A 20,264-nucleotide genomic window follows, 5' to 3' on the forward strand; every position below is an offset into this window, starting at 1 on the left:
AGCCGAGATTGTGCCACTGCACTCCAGCCTGGGCGACAGAGCGAGACTCCGTCTGAAAAAAAAAAAAAAAAAAAAAAAAAGAGAAATTGTAGTAACATAATTGACAGTAGCCATAATAAAGAATTTTTAAATTGAGGAATTCTAGTACAGTAATTGACAGTAGCCATAAAGTGTTTTTGATGTGTTTACTTATCCCCTCTCCATTGGCGATCAGTTTTTTAAATGGTATAGTTCAATAAGGTTGCAAAAAAAGCTGTGTTTGTACAGTCAGCCCTCTGTAATTGCTAGTTCTGCATCTGTGGATTCAAGTAACCACAGATGCAACCAACTGCAGATTAAAAATACTCAAACACAATCGAAATAAAAATAATACAATAATAAAAATTATATACATAAAAACAATACGGTAAAACTATTTACATAGCAGGGCGGCGCAGTGGTTCTCACTTGTAATCCCAGTACTTTGGGAAGCCAAGTTGGGTGGATCACCTGAGGTTGCGAGTTCGAGACCAGCCTGACCAGCATGGAGAAACCCTGTCTCTACTGAAAATACAAAAAAATTAGCCGGGTGTGGTAGCTCAGGCCTGTAATCCCAGCTACTCGGGAGGCTGAGGCAGGAGACTGTTTGAACCTGGGAGGTGAAGGTGGCAGTGGGCCAAGATCGTGCCATTGCACTCCAGCCTGGGCAACAACAGCAAAACTCTGTCTCAGAAAAAAAAAACAGCTAACTATTTACATAGCAATGACATTGTATTTGGTATTAAAGTAACCAAGTATACTGGAGAATTATATAGGTTATAGGCACTATGCCACCTTACGTAAGAAATGAGCATCCACCGATTTGGGTATCCACAGGGGTTCCTGGAACCAGTCCCCCTTGGATATTGAGGGACAGTATCTATGTTTATGTACTTGTATGTAAATATATATTTATACATACATCATATATATGCACATATATACACACATTACTAATATACACATATCATCTTATTTAGTAATCAAACTAATATTTAGTAAGCATTTTGTAAAAGAACTGCCTTCTGATGTTCATGTCCTGCTAATTATTCACGACTGCCGTTCTACACCCACCAGATAAGTGGCAATTAGCAATCATTTGTGTTTGCTCCCAAGACTGATTTTGCCAGCTGCACTTGTTATTTTGATGATAAAATGTAATAAATTATTATGTAATCTGATAAAATATTAATGTGAAAATCTTCCGTTCTTAAAAGCTCTAGGTCAAATGTTTTATAAAGTCCCAAGAAATCAAATTTAAAAACTATTATAAGCAATTGTAGACCTTTTTTAAAGAGTCAAAGAAATAATAAAAACCTAGAATGTAGGATTCTGCACTAATATTGCTTTATAAAATACCTTTAACTTTTCTCTCCATCTTAAAACCTAAAATTGAGGTTCTAGAGGATGTACTATGAGTGCGGATTATGGAAAAACAGAATAAAATTTCACCTGGTTGACTCAAATTTCATTAATATCCATTAGCTCTACATCAAAATGTGACCAGATTGATGAACATGTATGTCTGAACTTAATCTGAAATAAAGTTATTTTTGTCATTATCTGGTAAAACTAACTTTTAAAAATTTGTCTATTTAAAGCTTGCCTCAATCCTACAAGAAAGTGTTTCTTTGTCATCATCTCAGCACACACACGCACACACACAGAAAATCATCAATAAAGGTATAAACTGTGTTATCAGAGGAAAAAAGTATCTCCTATTTCTATTTATAAATGAATATTATTAATTATTAAATAAAAATACCAGTTTGAAAACATAGCTTTGTATAAATCCTTAAGAAAAATTATCTCCTATGTCTATGATTAGTCTATTCATTTATAATTTGAAAAACCTCTTATGGTTTTGAAATAATCAATTTTGAAATAATAAAATATTGATGGAAAAAGTCATCTATAAGTCTAATAGATGGTAAAGTGGAGGAAATAGTTTGTAAATTGTGTAATACTTCACATATTCCAGGCTTAACAACTATGAAAAAATTTGACTTCAAATTTGTGCCAATCTTGCTTATTATACCTGAAAAAAATTTGCCTACAATTTTGTTATAGTGTATATAGTATTTCACATTAAAAATATATGCTAAGAAATCACATTTTTTTATTCCATATATTTAACACTCACTGTAAAAAGGATATACAATGCAAAATATTGAAATTTCCATGTCTACAAAGAAAAGGACATAATATTTATAGTATAACTTGTTGTTTTGCAAATGCTGTTGTGTTTTTATACGTTATGTTAGTTTAAAAAAATCTCAAAACAATCCTTTGTTTGGCATTATATTCCCCCTTTCACAAATGAGAAAATTAGGTTTGAATAGTATTTTTCTGCACTGATAAGGGATAAAAATCTGGTTTTTAACCTGTCATTGTCTGTCCCCCAAAGAAGCTTCTCTTTCAATGGTTGACAGAGCATGTGGTCCCTAGACTAGCAGCATCTTTTTGGAAATGCAGTTTTTTTTAGCCAAACTGCAGACCACCTGAAATCAGAAACTCTAGGGACGGTACTCATCAATCTTCTGTAGCTCTCCAGGTGATTCTGAGGCACGTTCTATTTGAGAACCATTGAGCTACATCACTGATTAGAAAAGAACTAAAGATTGAAAAATAAACAAGTTTCCAGAATCATTTAAAATGAGTCTTTTTTTTTTCTGTCTTCTACCCCCTTTCTGCTTAAAATCCACAGGACTCTGGAGGATTTCTAAATAAAATGTTGAATTTTATATGTAAAATATAACAATATTTGTTGCTAAGGTCATACTTATCTCTTTATTCTGTGCATGACTATTGTGTTCATCTTGTTCTGAGATAAAGAAAGGTCTTTGATTTTTATTTACCTAAAATTACAATTTTAACCTCTGAAATGTGGTGTTTTAAAAAGTGACACTAAAAAGTTAAGGCAAAGGAAATAATGGATCTGGGAGCTATTATGCTATCTTTTCCACCTTTTCCTGGGTTCCATAGAATTTATGCCTTAGAAATACCACTTCGTTTATTTATCCTATGGCATCTCTTCTCTATTCCCTTAAATCTGTTACAGTGGGACGTATCTGTTGTGGATGACAAGCATGATCTTCCTCTCATTTAATAAGTTGTTTGTTGTTGCCATTGCTTATATTATTTGTAATTTTATCCTCTCATTCTTCTGTGTGCAAATCCAGGTCTGCAGCTTGATCACCAGAAGGGTTTCTGTAGGAATCCAAATCTCCCTCAAAAATATAAAAGACAGATGCATTTGGGAGATTTCTTCAGGTTATTTTGATGGTCTATCTTTAGTCAACATAGCAGGAATTAAGAGAAAAAGTAAGAATCCATAGCATGCACTGAGCTCCATCTTCCAAGCACCTGGGGGTTTTGATAGTGGTAGCATTCTAAACTTTATGGAGACAAAGATACCAATCTTTTTCATTCGTCTCATACTTTAATCTACCTTGTAAATGTCAGTTATATATTCACTCATATTTCTAAAAGAATTTTTTGTTCCTTTTTAATGTATTTATCTAATTTACCTGGAATTATTGATAAGATGTGGTTCTGATTAGATTTTTCCCTCAAATATCTGTCAGAGCTCCTAGTATTATTTTATTCTTCTTTCTCTCATTCTTTCTTTTTTTTTTTTTTTTTTTTTTTTTTGAGATGGAGTTTCTCTCTTGTTGCCCAGCCTGGAGTACAATGGTGTGATCTCAGCTCACTGCAACCTCCGCCTCCTGGGTTCAAGTGATTCTCCTGCCTCAGCCTCCCGAGTAGCTGGGATTACAGGCACGTACCACCACGCCTGGCTAGTTTTTGTATTTTTTTAGTAGAGATGGGGTTTCACCATGTTGGCCAGGCTGGTCTTGAACTCCTAACCTCAGCTGATCCATCAGCCTCAGCCTCCCAAAGTGCTGCAATTACAGGCATGAGCCACCATGCCCGGCCATTTCTCTCATTCCTATGAAATACTTCCTTTACCAGACACAAAAATCACATGTAGACCAACATCTAGTTTTGAGTTATCTACTGTTATTAAAATTTGAAATAACTTGAATAATTTATGCCTATATCACCCACTGTCTGCCGACTTTAAAAATATTCTTAAGATTATTCTCAATTTTAATTGGCTAACTTTAGAATCATTGCCATTTGTTTTGAGTTAAACCTACATACTAATGTAAGAAATAAAAACGTGTCTCCTGTCTAAAAGTGGGTGTGATTTTACAATTATTCAAATTTTATTTTATGTTTCTTCTTATAATTTCAAAACTCTCTTTGCTAAGGCCTGAGATTTTACTTGTTATGAAATATTTCTGGAATAATCTCTCATTTTATGCTTTAGTATTGTGTGATTTGTGTGGCTCTTGTTAATTTAAAAAGGTGATCAAATTCCCTCCATATTTCACAACTCCTAACTGTATATACATGAAACATTTGTACATTTTTAATTCTCACTTTTGCAAAACTTTATTATTTCTCTCTAGTGATACCATTTTCCTTTTTGACAATATGGCACACAATTTAGCAAAATATCTAATACCCTTAGGAAGGGTGCTATGATTGATTTCCAATGTAAGGAATTCCACGGGACACCGAAATTCTTTGTTAGCCTGTAACTAGAAACAGAATGATCCATACTCTTCAAGGAACAGATATAAATAAAAACTAGTGAGAGAAAGTGGTTTTGCAGGTTAGATTAAATCAATGTCTGTAAATTAGAATTCTAATAGTCCAAATTCACATTTCTGGGTAAATCCCATGAAAGCTCCAGACTATTTATTTTGGGTACAAAAAATTACACAGTAATGCAACCAAGAACAATTTGATATGGAGATATTTTATACATTTTCTTCATTTTCCTTTTCATGAAATTTGTGAATAAACTAGAATTTAATACTAGCATTTGATTCTCGACTCCCATTTGGTGAACAGCATAATTATTTTAGGTGGAAGAGCTAATGCAATGCCTTAAGCTAAGGATTGTTTTTCCTCTTGCTCTAAACCTGAAGCTTTCATACTTGAGATAATCTATCACTTTGCCTTGCCGCTATGGAAACAATAGTGGATATGACTAATTAAATTAAAACTTGCCCATTTATTGTAATACAGACAGAGCATAAATCTTAAAATTATACCTTACTGGACCTTCATCTGTAAAATGTGGAATAATAACAATGGAAAATGGACTGGAAAATATTAAAGTGTCTCATAAATATTTGTATGATAATATACAAATACTATTTTATTCCTCTATTTTATATAGAAATATTAAAGCCACCAATTACTGAGTTATATTATTCATTTTCTTATTTCCAGCACGAAATCACTAAAACAATATTTAATAAATCCCTCAATATGCCTGGAGCTATGCTAATAGGCAATTTACAGATCAGTTTTTACCACCTATTAAAGGCTTAAATTTAATTAAAAATTATAATCCAGAACTTGGTTGGTGTTTTTTTTAAAATATGCAGAAAGTTATAAGAAAATGTTTCCTTAGTCAGCATGAAATATTTGTGGACATGAAATTTGTTGTTAGAGATTTTAAACAATGTATGGATTAAACAATTATAGGCACTTATTAATAAATAATAGACACTTACCACTCATTTATGATGGATTATAAAGTGTTATCTTTTGAAAAAGTGATTTTTCTTTAATTATTTTAATTATTACATTTCATGCATAGAAAGCAACATAGGAACTGTTATTAAATCCTACCTAGATAGAAATAAAATGGCTTGAGCTACAAATTTAGAGGCTGTTTCTACATGACAGCAAGACATTTCAACAATTAAGTCAGTTCAGTAAATATCAGACAAATATTGTTTCACTGAATTGCTACATTGAACTCACTTTAGTTGCTTCACTGAACTGACAATTTTTTTTGTCTGGTTGGTTGATATAAAAATAGTTATTAGTAAAAGGAAAGTGTGCAAATTGTAAAAACTATGACAATGATATTTAATTTCCTTTTCAACATTATTAATTTAAATATGTGGCATATATTGTCCAAAGAGTCTTAAAGCATAAAATTGAGTAATCTTTTATGGTAGAACACACACACACACACACACACACACACACACACACCCTTTTGGTGCATTTGCATTACAAAAAATTGGAAGAAAGTATTACCTCTTTGTATAACCTTTTCATTCAACAGTTTTATGAATCAGAAATTTATTTTGTTTCTGTCCTTGAATTTTTCTTTTTTTTTTTTTTGAGATGGATTCTCACTCTGTCACTCAGGCTGGACTGCAGTGGCATGATCTCGGCTCACTGCAACCTCCGCCTCCTGGGTTCAAGCAATTCTCCTTCCTCAGCCTCCCAAATAGCTGGGACTACAGGCATGTGCCACCATACCCAGCTAATTTTTGTATTTTTAGTGGAGACAGGATTTCACCATGTTGGCCAGGGTGGTCTCAATCTCCTGACCTCGTGATCCTCCCACCTCGGCCTCCCAAAGTGCTGGGATTACAGGCGTGAGCCACCACACCCGGCCAAGGAGAATACTTCTTTTTTTTTTTTTTTTTTGGATGGAATTTCACTGTTGTTGCCCAGGCTGGAGTACAATGGCACGATCTCGGCTCACTGCAACCTCCGCCTCCAGGGTTCAAGTGATTCTCCTGCCTCAGCCTCCCAAGTAACTGGGATTACAGGTATGTACCACCATGCCCGGCTAATTTTTGTATTTTTAGTAGAGATGGGGTTTCTCCACGTTGGCCAGGCTGGTCTCGAACTCCTGACCTCAGGTGATCCTCCCGCCTCAGCCTCCCAAAGTGTTGAGATTACAGGTGTGAGCCACCATGCCCAGCTGAATTTTTTTTTTTAACTCAAACAGATTCTGATAGACAAAATCTATTTCTGAGTATTGCTAATATTCTGTAACTTAATCTGGGTGCTGGTTACACAGTATATTCCGTTTGTGAAAATTGAGTATGCTATACACTTATACTATAAGCATTTTTTTCTGTATGTATGTTTTACTTCAATGAAAGTTTTGTAAAACTGTCCAGTTCCATATATTAATCAAAAAGTATTTAAGTCTCTCCTTCATCATTTGGATCCTTTAATTTGTGAGAAGCTAATAAAAGCAAGTGGTCCTTCTTCCATTTCTAATGCTTCCATTCCATCTTGCTAACCAGAGTTTCTGACAACTCCATGGTCAGGTGAAGAAAGGATACAGGTTAGAGGATTACATTAGTTAGGATTGTCCAGAGAAACATAATTAATGAAATGCATGTATAGGTATGGAAATAAATTTATTTTAAAAAATTGGTTCAGATTATTGTAGGGACTGGGAGGTCTGGCAGGCTAAAGACCCAGAGAAGAGTTGATGTTGCTGTCAGAGTTTAACGGCAGTCTTGAGGCCGAATTCCCTCTTCCTTGGGGGACCTGGGTGTTTTTCTCCTAAAACCTTCAACTGATTGGATGTGGTCCACATGCATTATGGGAGGTTTTTTGCTTTACTCAAAGTCTACTGATTTGAATGTTAATCTCATCTAAAAAATTTGCATGACATCCAGACTGGTGTTTGTCCAAATATCTGGGCAATGAGGCCAAGTTGATATGTAAAGTTAACCATCACAGAGGTCATGAGGTTCTTGTTTTACTTTACTTTTTCAAGTTGTTGATGTACCTCTGGGCAGAACAGATCATAAAAAATGACTTTTTTATGGCTTTTTCTCTCTTTGATACTTCCCAGATTCCTGAAATGACTACTAGAAACAACTGACTGCACTTCTGTGACCTGGGTAATGTACTCCCTTTTGCTGACCAGTCTAACTCGGCTCGTTACTATTGTTGCTGTGTATTTGTAGGTTTTAAGTGTACCCTATTCTCTGTTTGATTATGTTTTCCTCTTCCAGAAGTAATTGGGGGCAAGATTTTAAATGGTTCTGGTCTGGCTCACTCTCTCATTTGGTGATATTTGATCCACAGAGAGTGAAGGTTGATCCCAACACAGCTACCTCTATTTCTGCACACTGTGTAGCAGAAAGCTAGCCTATCTCTTGTGTTTTACATGTCCTGGTAGGCATTCTATACAGGCCACTAACCACAAACTGCAGAAGATACATATTAACCTTTTTGAGTAGTATCCTTGAAAAACCTCTTATAAGGTTTTGGGTTAGAGGTGAACATACTCCACCCCTCAATTTTAGCTTTAAGGAAGTAACACTCAGAGCTCAGCTCTTTACAGAGAAATTCAGTCTAAAATCCTCTGTTAATCTACTACAAGCCAAATCTTTACAAAGCAGGTATAGATGAGGGTTTAAGATCCATATAGCATGTGTTTTTTTTTTCTTTTAATAACTCCATTCTTTTAGGGTGGCCTGAAAAATTACTTTGGGATCTAATAATTATTGTCTTGTTGTCCCGGCTAAAACTTATCTTAACAGTCCATTGAATAAGTTTACAAATTGAATATTTGACTTGTGATATCAGATCCAACACCCCTTGATGTATTTATGAAGAACAGTGTTTTCACACAGACATGCATACCCATATAAAGTCCATAAATTGATGAAGCAGAAAGATAGCCTACGTTTTGTTAAAATTTTTTTGGATGGTATGCTATGTCTTCCTTTGGCAGGGAAGACTAACCATGATGCTTTTTTCTTTGACAGACATACTGTTAGAATACCAGGAGAGATTATGATACAAGAAAAAATGTGTTATATATTATAATTGATTACATAGAAGATTGGAAGGCGTCAATGGCAGAACAAGAGGCAGGAGTAAAAGGGGAAAGGGCAGAGAACAGTAATACATGCTCAGCAGGCATGGCAAATACAGAAGATATAAAGCCAGTCATGGTTAATAGCAGCTGAGTCAAAAAAGATAAGTTCAAATCCAAGAATTATCACAGAGTGAGTGTGTTGTGACCAGTGGAGGGGGAAGGGCCAAAGTAACAGGAGATGATATTCAGAGATACAGGAAGACAGAAGTTTGTTACCAATTGTAAAGTCTGAAATTCAGAAGTGAGACCTCAGGTGTAGATTTGAGAAATTCCATGGACAGAATTTCATCCCCAAGGAAAGGTTTTTAAGTGAGAACAACTCATAAAGTACCCTTACTCTCGGTAAAGATGTTAAGGCATCCTATTCATAAGGTAGGTGTTTGGCTATAATTATTAGAGAAAAGAATGTGTTTTGTTTACTTGTTCCCATGACCTAACAAATGCCTAAAAAATAAAACCAGCGTACAAGTTCAAAGCCATCCTACCAGCAAAAGGATGCCAATTTAACTAGCTTATCATTAGGCTAGCAATTCAGATCCCCAGGATAATGATCATTATTTTTCCATAGTTTCATTGTACTAGTCAGCATTTATTTTGTTGCAAACGCAGATCAACTGAAGAAAATAAAGCAAACAAAACCAACTAGGATTTGCATGAAGCCAGGGTCTAAAAGCTATTAATCTATCACCAGGTCCTTCTTACTCTCTCATTCTCTTGAGTCCATTTCTTTTTGCGGACTGGTATCATTCCTTTTGAAATAGAAGACTCATGTTGTTGATATTAGCAAAAAAGAAAAATATAAAAACTTATTCTCATAAAAAGATCAATAATGAAAAAACAGGAATGACCTCTAATACATAATTGTAGGCCGAATCTGGATATTTAGTCAATAAGCATGTTGTGAGTTGATCATATCATAAAAACTGAATCTAGACTTGAGGACCTACTAGACCTATAACTTAGATAAGTTAATAAACTTCACTCAGATTTAGTTCCTTCATATATAAAATGAATATAGAGGTACTTTGAAAAGTTGTTAGCATTAATGAAATAAAGTATAAGTGACATACTGTGGACACACAGTAGTTGCTCAATAAATAGTTAAAAGGATCAATTAGTACATATAACAGTATTCCCAGGCCACACCAAAAAGGGTTAACAATTGTAACGGTATTTATTCTGATCCCTCAATCAGTATTTCAGAAACTAGAACAACAACTCACTGAGAACTTTCCTTTTGTAATGGGTCTTTGCAAGCTTGTTTTCGTTTTATGCCTTTGTCAACTGCTCCTTTTGGTAATGCAGATATCAAGAATGGCACACAGGCTTCTTTCTGCCACTGTAGTACTATTGGCTTTTCTCACTGCAGCCAATGCTGGTGTTTCAAAGCAGGTTTCTCCCTAAGTTATTACAATTCTCATACATTACAAAAAGAAGTCTTCCTTTTTTGTTTCCTAGTTTATCTTTCTTACAACTTGAAAAATGTTTCACAGGAACTGGGGCAGAGTTAAGAAACTCCCTTCTGTGGCAGAATCAGGAATTTTTCTCCTCACCAGTAGTCCGTGTCTTGAACTAAAGTATATGAATCTTGGCTACCTCTTATTTCTGAGTGTATTCCCTACTTTCTATGAGTGTATCACTAATGTTTAAAAATGATGTGGCCACTTTATTTATGACTTTCAAGTCTGTTGTCCCTGAGTATAATAGCTTCTCACAGTTGCTCCCAGGAAGACAAGAAAGGCCAGATGCCAACAGGACCCTGTCAGCCATCTTCCATACCTTCAGTCTTAGATGTGATTATACAGATGGCATTAGAATAGGGTTCATCACTAACAGAAAACAAAACAGATGCACAGAGGGATCATTTAAAAGTGGCAACAGTACTTTAGATTCCCTGTCTGCTAATTTAATGTAGATTACAAGCTGCAAAGAAAATGAGCCAATGCTTTTATTTTGTAGTTCAGAGACTTTGTCATAGCCAGGGTCCTGGAAGGAAACAACACATCAAAGAGTTTAATTAAAGAGAGTTCAGTAAAAGGACAATTTACAGAGATGAATCAGAGTTGATGGAAATGACACAAGAGATCATCTGGTGTACGGGGATTTGCAATAGTGGGAGGCTGCTACTATCCATTGTTCTATAGGTGAAAGGAATGGAATGTATGAGAAATCCTAGGGGGAGCTATAAGCGTGGAAGAGGGGCTCAGAGACCAGCTGTGGCTGCAGAAAAATACAGCCACTGCTAAAACTATAGCCCAACAGAGAGACAATAGGAATAAATATCCCATCTCTCACTCCTCTTACCCTATTGATACTCCAATTGGTGAAACCCAAATAGTAGCTAGACAACAAAGACATCTGGTGACACAGCCTGTAGAAGTCAGCCTTCTAAAGCACAGAACAGTGGAGAGAAGGTCAAGTAATATATCTAAAGGTAAAAATGGGGAGTGGCCAGCCAGTCTACCCCTTTTGTCATTCAGATTCCATTCTCATCCTTTTATTTAGAGAAAGTCTAGCATTTGAAGCACAAACTCATAAATGTCAATTTGCTATTGTCCTACCAATGACTTGTTCTCCATCCAGTACCACCAATGGTGATTATAATATTTGTTGCCACTACATGACCATCAATTACCAACCACAAGGGGATTATCTGTGTACCCATCCAGTAAATACAACAAAATCCAGAAATCCATTTGAGAGTTTGGGTCTTATGTCCAAACCTGATACAAATTATTTTATCTTTCATTATCATAAATTCATATTCAAAAATTTAAAGAAACAACAGGTTGAAGATTCCTCATCCAAAAAACTTGGAATCAAGTTTCAGATTTCAAATTTTGAATTTTGGAATATTTGCATATACACAATGAGATATTTTGAGACTAGGACTACAGTCTAAACACAAAACTTATTTGTTTTATATACACCTTACACATATAGCCTGAAACTAATTTTATGCAATATTTAAAATATTTTTGTGCATAAAACAAAGTTTTGACTGTGTTTTGACTACAACCTATCACGTAAGGTCAGGTGTGGAATTTTCCACTTGTGACTTCACTTCAGCACTCAAAAAGTTTAGGATTTTGGTGCATTTTGGAATTTTAGATTAGGTATGTTTAACCTGTGTAACAAAAGGACAATTTTCAGATGTGTGGACATGGCTAAGGAGCTGATGAGGAACAATAAAGGTCTCAGGGTCTAGGAACTTCATGACTTTTAGTAAAACTCTTCCTAATGGGCGAAGGGAAGAAACAGTGATTCAGAGTGTGATGTGACTGGAAACTCTCACAAAGACTAAGTCTTAGGTAGATGAAACAGCCACCAACAAAAGTGTGATCTGATATAGAGGGAGCAAGGAAGATAAATACCCAACCTCTCTACTTTCCCACCTTTTGTCAATGCATATTACTGACCAAACCAAAAGGAAGCCAGAAGTCAAGAGAGCCTGTATATTGCCTTTTAATAGAATTTATTCTCACACGATGCAGAGAAGAGCAGAAAAGAATGGACAATAAAATCAAGATTGTCATAAGGTGAAAACTAGCACTGTCATTAATTTGAGTCTCTTCTACGTTAGAAGTTAATCAGTGATGTCTCTAATAGGAAGTTAAAAATCATTATAAACGTTTGGAACAGGAAAATCTTATCACATAATTAGATAGCACACTGGGTCCCAAGGGACATTGATGAGGTTTCTCTTTTCTTTCAAATATAAAATTGCCTGATTTCCAATGCCTCTATTTCATTGAGACTCCATGATGCAAATCAAAATGAGTTAAAATATGGTTATCTAGTCATTAGATATACATTTAATAAATTTCTTTTGTGTAACTGACACAATAAAGGCATTTAAAATTATATTTTGTAATTATTTAATAGCAAAGTTTTAATATTTCTCTTATGTCAAAGAGAAGGGAACAAAATGTTGGAGAATAAAAAAGTTGGGAAGGAATTAGAAAGGCTATTATCCAAAAATAAATCAGAACATTCAAAATTGCATAAAAGAAAAATCTCATTTGTTTGCAGAGTGACAAATCTATGCTACTTCAGTAATGGCTACAAAAGTCAGATGCTTGCTTTACTCCAGCAGGGAAACATATCCATCATGAGGCTTAACATGCTCTTGTGTACTTTCTCGAATGCTTTGCTAACACCTGCTGATTTACCTGCAATACATTTTCCAGAAACTGTTGAGTAAAATGAAAACATATATATTGAGTTTCGCACTTCAGTCTCTCCAATTAACAGTGTTTGCAGTACCAGCTGTGAGCCCAGGAGAGGATTTAATGTTAAGTACAGCGGTCTAGTTAACAACAACAAAAAAGCTGAGCCATGAATATGCCGAATGTTTGTTTCTTATCATTTGTTTCTGAGAAATAGCTCTCTATTGCTGTTATTCAAACTTGCTCAAAGAACTAGCTCCTGACATTATATACAGGAGTGGCATGAGACAGGCTGCTGTGGTAGACACAATTAAAATGTGATAGTTACTAAGAAACCTTAGGCAGAGCCCCTGTCCTCACCTGTTCACTTATCAAAACAATACAAGTCCTTCTGTGCTCAGTTTCAATGACTATAAAGTGAGATTAAAGAGTTTTGAAAACAGTGGTCATATATAACACCAAGCCATGGAAAAAGGAAGAAGAAAAATAAATTTACTTACATACAAAGAGAACTAACCTTGTAGATTTTCTCTTTTTAACTCAATATCTAGGCAATAATTGAATATTTACTGCTATTTAGGGGACTGTAGCTGTAGGCAAAAGATAGGAACAGGGACAGTACTATTAATAGGTTTGTATCAACTTAAAGATACCAAAAGAGTGTATGAAGTCTAGTCTTATTTAAGAGGTGATTAGAAAATTATTTATTCTAATATAGACCAGTGAGATGGGGCTGCAGTGAGCTGAGATCATGCCACTGTACTCCAACCTGGGCCACAGAGTGAGACCCTGTCTCAAAAAAAGAAAAAAAAATTTAAAACTATAAAGACCCTAGGGAAAAAACCTTAGGAAGAACCCTTCTTGACACTGGCCTGGGCAAATAATTTCTAACTAAGACCTGAAAAGCAAATGCAACAAAACCAAAAATAGACAAATGGGACCTAATTAAACTAAACAGCTTTTTGCACAGCAAAAGAATCAACAGAATAAATGAACAACCTACAGAATGGGAGAAAATATTTGAAAACTATGCATTGGACAAAGGACTAATATCCAGCATCTATAAGGAACTTAAGTCAATAGGATAAAAACAAATAATCCCATTAAAAAGTGGGCAAAGTGCATGAACAGACACTTCTCAAAAGAAGACTTACAACCAGCCAACAAACATGAAAAAATGTTTAACGTCACTAATGATCAGAAATGCAAAGTAAAACCACAGTGACATACTATCTTACACCAGTTAGAATGGCTATTAAAAAGTCAAGAAATAACATATGTTGGTGAGGATATGGAGAAAAGGGAACGCTTATATGCTGTTGGTGAGAATATTAATTAGTTCAATCCCTGTGGAAATCAGTATAAAGATTTCTCAGAGAACTAAAATTAGAACTAACATTCACCCAGCAATCCCACTACTTAGGAAAATAAATCCTTTTATCAAAAAGACACTTGCATTCACACATCTATTGCTGGACTATACACAATAGCAAAGTCACGGAATCAACCTAAGTGTTGATCAGTGTTCAATTGGGTAAAGAGAATGTTGTATGTATACACCATAGAATACTACACAGCCATAAAAAAGAATGAAATCATGTCATTTGCAGCAACGTGGATGGAGCCGGAGGCCATTATCCTAAGTAAAATAACTCAGAAACAGAAAATCAAATGCTGCATGTTCTCACTTATAAGTGGGAGCTAAAAAATGGGTACACATGGATAAAAAGATGGAAATAATAGACATTGGGGACTCCAAAATGGGGGAGGATGGAGGATGTGGGCAGCAGTTGAAGTACTTCACACTGGGTACTATGTTCACTGTTTCTGTAATAGGTTCACTGGAATCCCAAATCTCAGCATTCTGCAATATATCCATATAACCAACTTGCATATGTACCCCCAAACCTAAAATGAAACAGTCTTACAAACCAAATCAACAACAACAAAAGCCAAACAAATTACAAGGAAAAAAACCCCACAAAGCTGTAGTTATGGCTTATAGAACAGGAGATAAGTGAGTCGGTGTCTTGCAGTGGATGAGCTGCAATTGTTTTACTATTCCTTATCTCGAGGCCAGTGCTTGTTTAGCTGCCAGAGAAAAAGAAAAATCATCGGGCCAGTTAGAACATAGTTTATCCTTTAAGTGCAGGGGTGTATGACTTAACCCTTGCCTGGCATAATCTTAAGTCTTGTTTATAATTTGGTATCTTATTGCCACAAAGACTCCATTCTGTCAGTCTTTTGGTCTCTATTTGAACACGAATGCTGGTCACTGTTGTGTCTAAACCATAATGGACATATGTCTGACCTTGAGACGTATGAAGGAGGATAATGGAGTACGTCTGACCTCCCAACTTGTCATGCCCAGGAATTTAGTTTTTAAGATTTCTCTGGGGCACACTTGGCCAAGAAATTGTCCGTTCAGTTAGTTGGGTGGCTTAGGATTTTAGTTTTAGCTCTCACCCCTAAATGTTAACATATATACCTCAGTAGGAAGGTGGCAGGGTAAGAGCTAGAGAATCTATGCCACTCTGTAACAAGGGAAACTTCCTGGTCAGGGAAGGGGCCTTGCTATGCATGGTGAGACTCCAGTGCCCAATGTGGTCTCTAAATCCATTCTTTTGCTGAGATAACTCATATCTGTTAAGTTAGAAAAAGTCTTTGGGCCAATTTTAGAATACATGTATTTCCTGCAAAATTCTCTTTCTTTCAGGATTTTACTTTATTAGTAGCACAGAATTGAACAATTCTTTTCATGCATTGGAAGACTCAATATTCTAAAGATGTCAAGTAGCCCCAAATTGATCTTTAGATTAAATGCAAAACCAAGCAAAATCTCAGAATTATCGTGTAGAAAATGACGAGCAAATTCTAAATTTTAAGAAAATGGAAGGATCAATGATATCCAAGGCAATCATAAATTTTAAAAGTTGGGGACATACACTAACACTTATTGATTTATATTTCAAAGCCATAGATATTAAGGCATTGTGATATTGACACAGAGCAGACGAATAGATCCATGGAACATTATAAAGATTCTAGAAATAGGCATACATATATTGCCAAGGAATAATTTATGACAAGCATATCACCGCAGTGTAATATAAAAAGTCCATTCTTCTTAGTAAATGGCACCAGATAGTCATTTTGAAAACAATGTGTGTTGCCACTATCTCATAAAATACAAGAAATTAAACTCCAGATACAGTATATATCTAAATTTAAAGGTGAACTAATAAAGCTTTTTGAAGTAAATACAGGTGACTAGCTTCATTGCACTGGACTAGACAAAGATACCGTAAATAGGACACAGCAATCACTAACCATAAAGAAAAAAAATTCCAAAAGTTGAAAAAACAAGCCAGAGTAGAAGACATTTTCAATACATATATCTAATAAAAGGCTTGTGATTGTTCCTTTCTGCCTGTTCTACAGATTTCAGACTTCTTCAGCCAGCCCCCCAAATTCCAAAATCATATCCTACTGATTCTGCTTCTCTAGCTGAACCTTGAATGATACAGAATTAGTTGTCTATTGCTATGTAAAAAATTACCGCATATGCAGTAACTTTAAACAACACCCATTTATTATCTCAGAGTTTCCATGGTTCAGGATCCCAGGCACAGTCTCATTGGGTCCTCTGCTCAGGATCTCACAAGGCTGTAATCAAGGTGTTGGCTAGGCGGCATGCCCTTACAGACCTCAGGGTTCTCTTCTAAGATCACCTGGTTGTTAGCGGTATTCAGTTCTTGAATTTGTAAGATGGAGGTCCCTATCTCTTTGCCACCTATCAGCTGAGGCTCCTCTCAGCAGCTTGAGGCCACCCTTAGTTCCCTGCCACATGGCTCTCTCTCAGGTCCTGGACAGCATGGTAACTTACTCCTTTAAGACCAATAGGAAAATCTCTGACCTCTAGACCCTCTTTTAAGGAATCACTTGATTGGGTCAAGCCCACCCGAAATAATATTTCTTTAAATTAACTTTATACCTGAAAAAATTCCTTGAGGTCACTATATAATGTAACCTAATAATGAGAGTGATATCCATCATATTCACAGATATTGCCCAAATTCAAGGGATAGTATTATATATAGTTTTTATGCCAGGGAGTGGAAATCTTAGGAGCCATCTTAGAGCTTTGCTGGCAACAGTCCACTCCATAGCTCTTAATAAATCACTTCCTTCACACTTGCAAAATCCATTCATATTTTCCAAAGATTCCTAAGAATTTTATGCCATTCAGCATCAGCTCAAAGTCCAAAATCTCATCATTTAAATCAGATACAAGTGAACAAGAGGCTCCCAGGTGTAATCTGTTAAGTACACCACCTGGAACTCAATTTCTGTCCATATGTACACCTGTGAAACTAAAGCACTAAGTTATTTACCTTCCATGTACTTAACATAAAAAGGTAGGACAGGCATATGACAGTAGTTACAAACATTCCAGTTCAAGAGAGGGGAAAAATGGAAGGTAGAAAAGACCCACTTGTCCATAACAGTTCTGAAATCCAGCTAGAGTTCCTTGATTAGGTTTCAAAGCCTGAGAATAATTCTCCTTGGCTTTCAGTTCCTTCCTCAATCAATGCCCTTGGTTCTGCCCACTGAGTCATTCCTTTTATAGGAAAGGATGTTTTTTCAGCTTAGTACAGTAGTTTTATTAGCCTACTTCCTGCCAGTAGAATCTTGGGATTCTGACAGCCTTCTTTCGTTTTATATTCTCTATCCCGTTTAGTTCAACTTGGCAGCATTTCTGCTGAAATAATTTTCTCAAGAATGGTGAGAATCTTGCACGGATTTTATTGGGTTTCACCCCATTAGACAAAAGCCACACCTACCATGTTTTTTTCCAGATAATCTTTTATCTTTGGTTCCTAATGAGATGGCTGAGAGACAGTGCTCTTAAGTTTCCTACAGGCCCTCTGGTTTGATTGAGGGTGTCTGTAAGGCACACAGTTAATTTCTGTGAAATGACCTTTTATGTGACTGAATATTCTGACCTTTTGATCTTTCAGAAGTTTTAGTAAAAGGTTGAACAGTTACATACTCAGCCATTTCTTTATGCCACATGTTCAGCTGTCATTTCTGACTTTTACCATCTTTTGCCACCTGGAGAGGCTGAGATTTTCAAAGTTATCTGGTCCTAGTTCTTTTTGTTTAGCAGTTCTCCCCTCAATTTCTCTCTCCCCTGTCACATTTCATTACAAGGAAGAAGCCAGGTAGCAGCCTTGAGTCTTTGTTTGGAAATTTCTTTAGCCACATAATCAACTTCGTTGTTTACAAATTCTGTTTTCCATATAACTTCACTATGTTCTCTACCAGTACATTACAAGGATCTCTTTTCTTCCAATTTTTAATTACATGTTCCTCACTTCTTTCTGAACCCTCACCAGCAGCATTTCTATGGTCAGTAATTCCAACACTATATTCAAGGCCGTTGACACATTCTTCATCATGTTCTTCAAAATTATTCTAGCCTTAACTACTGTTTAGTACTAAAACCACACCTACATTTTAAGTATTTTTTTTTACAGCATCATTCTACTTCCTGGTACCAAAATTTGTATTCATTATCTATTTCCGCATAACAAATTTCTACAAACTTTGTGGCTGAAAACAGTATAGTTGTATTGCTTCATAGTATCTGTAGCTCAAGAATTTGTGCCTGGCTTAACTGGTCTTCTGCTCAGTCTCATCAACCTGAAATTGAGGTGTCAGCAGGGGCTTTGATCCCATCTGAGGGGTAGAGCACTCTTCCAAACTCCTGTGGTTAGTGGCAGAATTCATTTCCTTACAGCTCTAGAATTTATGGCAGCTTGCTTCAAAATCAGCAACCCAGAGAAAGAGAAAATCTGCTCCTTCAAATCTCTAAACTCTAGAAACTCTTTTAAAGGGCTCATCTGGTTATGCCAGGCCTGCATGTGATAATTTCCTCTTTGATCAACTTAAAGTGATTTGGGACCTTAATAAGATCTGCTTAAATCTCTTCACCTTTGCCATACAATGTAACCTAATCACAGAAGTGACATCAATTATATTCACAAGCTCCATGCACACTCATAGAGAGATTGTACAGTACGTGTATGTTGGGGCAGGAGTGGGAATCTTAGGGGTTATTCTAGAAGTCTCCTACAACAGTTGTGAGGGGTGCAACATTAGGCATGTGAAGGAAATATTGGATGGTGTTTTTTCAAGACAGGAATGAATCGTTTCTATTTTTTTCAAACTTTCACCATTCTCTTAATTTTTTCCAGCTTTATTGTCTTAACAAATACACACATGGTGTACACTTTGACATTTATTTCAAGTATCTCACTTATATGTGGAATCTAGAATAGACCAATTCATACAAGCAGAGAGTAGAATGGTGGTTTCTAGGGGTTGTAAGGAAGTAGAAACAGATGTTGGACGAGGAGTACAAAGTTTCAGTTATGCAAGATGAATAAGCTCTGGAAGTCTAATGTACAGCAATGTGACTATAGTTAATAATACAACATTATATATGTACTTGAAATTTGCTATAAGGGTAGATCCTGAGTTTTCTTCCTTGTTTTATTCACTGGTAACTATTGCCTTGTCTACTGGAAAAAAATGCCTTGGATTCTTAAAAGGTGGGAAAGGTTCTTGTAAGATTCATTTTTTCATTTCTCAATCAGATATATCCCTCAATAACAGAAGCATCATTCCTAAGACCCTTGTAATGGTGAATCCAGAAAGACAAAATGAGGCAGAGTAGCATAATTGGAAAACTTCCTTGCAAACCTTTTTAAGCCTTGCCAAGGTTTGAATCCTTGCCATTTGTAACTAAAACAAGAGGAACTTGGTTTCAGTTTATATGAAATAATGGCAGGAAATTTGAGGTGAGACATTAGGAAACTATTAAAATGAGAATCTTCCACCAAAAGAAGCTCCACAATTTGGGTAGAACTTAAACTCATGAGGGATTATGCTTTAACAACTGCTAGTGGGAATAAGGAGCTCCACATGCATGTAAAGTTCCAATTATATAACTGACTCTTCATAAACTATTGCAACATTACAAATTCCTGTCCTGCTGTGGAGAACAATTGTCTACTATGACCAAAAGAGAGCAAGGTTAATGACATTGACCTCAAAAATGAAAAAATTTCACTAGCACAAGAAGCTGAATTTAGTCTTCACAGAAAAACTGCTAATCATTTTAAATATTTTCCTTTGCTAAATAATCTTTCCAACTTCATAGCCATTCTTAGGCTCCATAGTTGAGATTGCCAGTTAAGACTTACATAAAAATTTGTTTCAGAATCACTGGTTATTTTTCTTTTAAAAAAATAATATCTCATTGTTCAATTCCC

The sequence above is a fragment of the Gorilla gorilla genome, chromosome 13 (assembly GCF_029281585.2).
Source record: "Gorilla gorilla gorilla isolate KB3781 chromosome 13, NHGRI_mGorGor1-v2.1_pri, whole genome shotgun sequence".
NCBI lineage: Eukaryota > Metazoa > Chordata > Mammalia > Primates > Hominidae > Gorilla > Gorilla gorilla.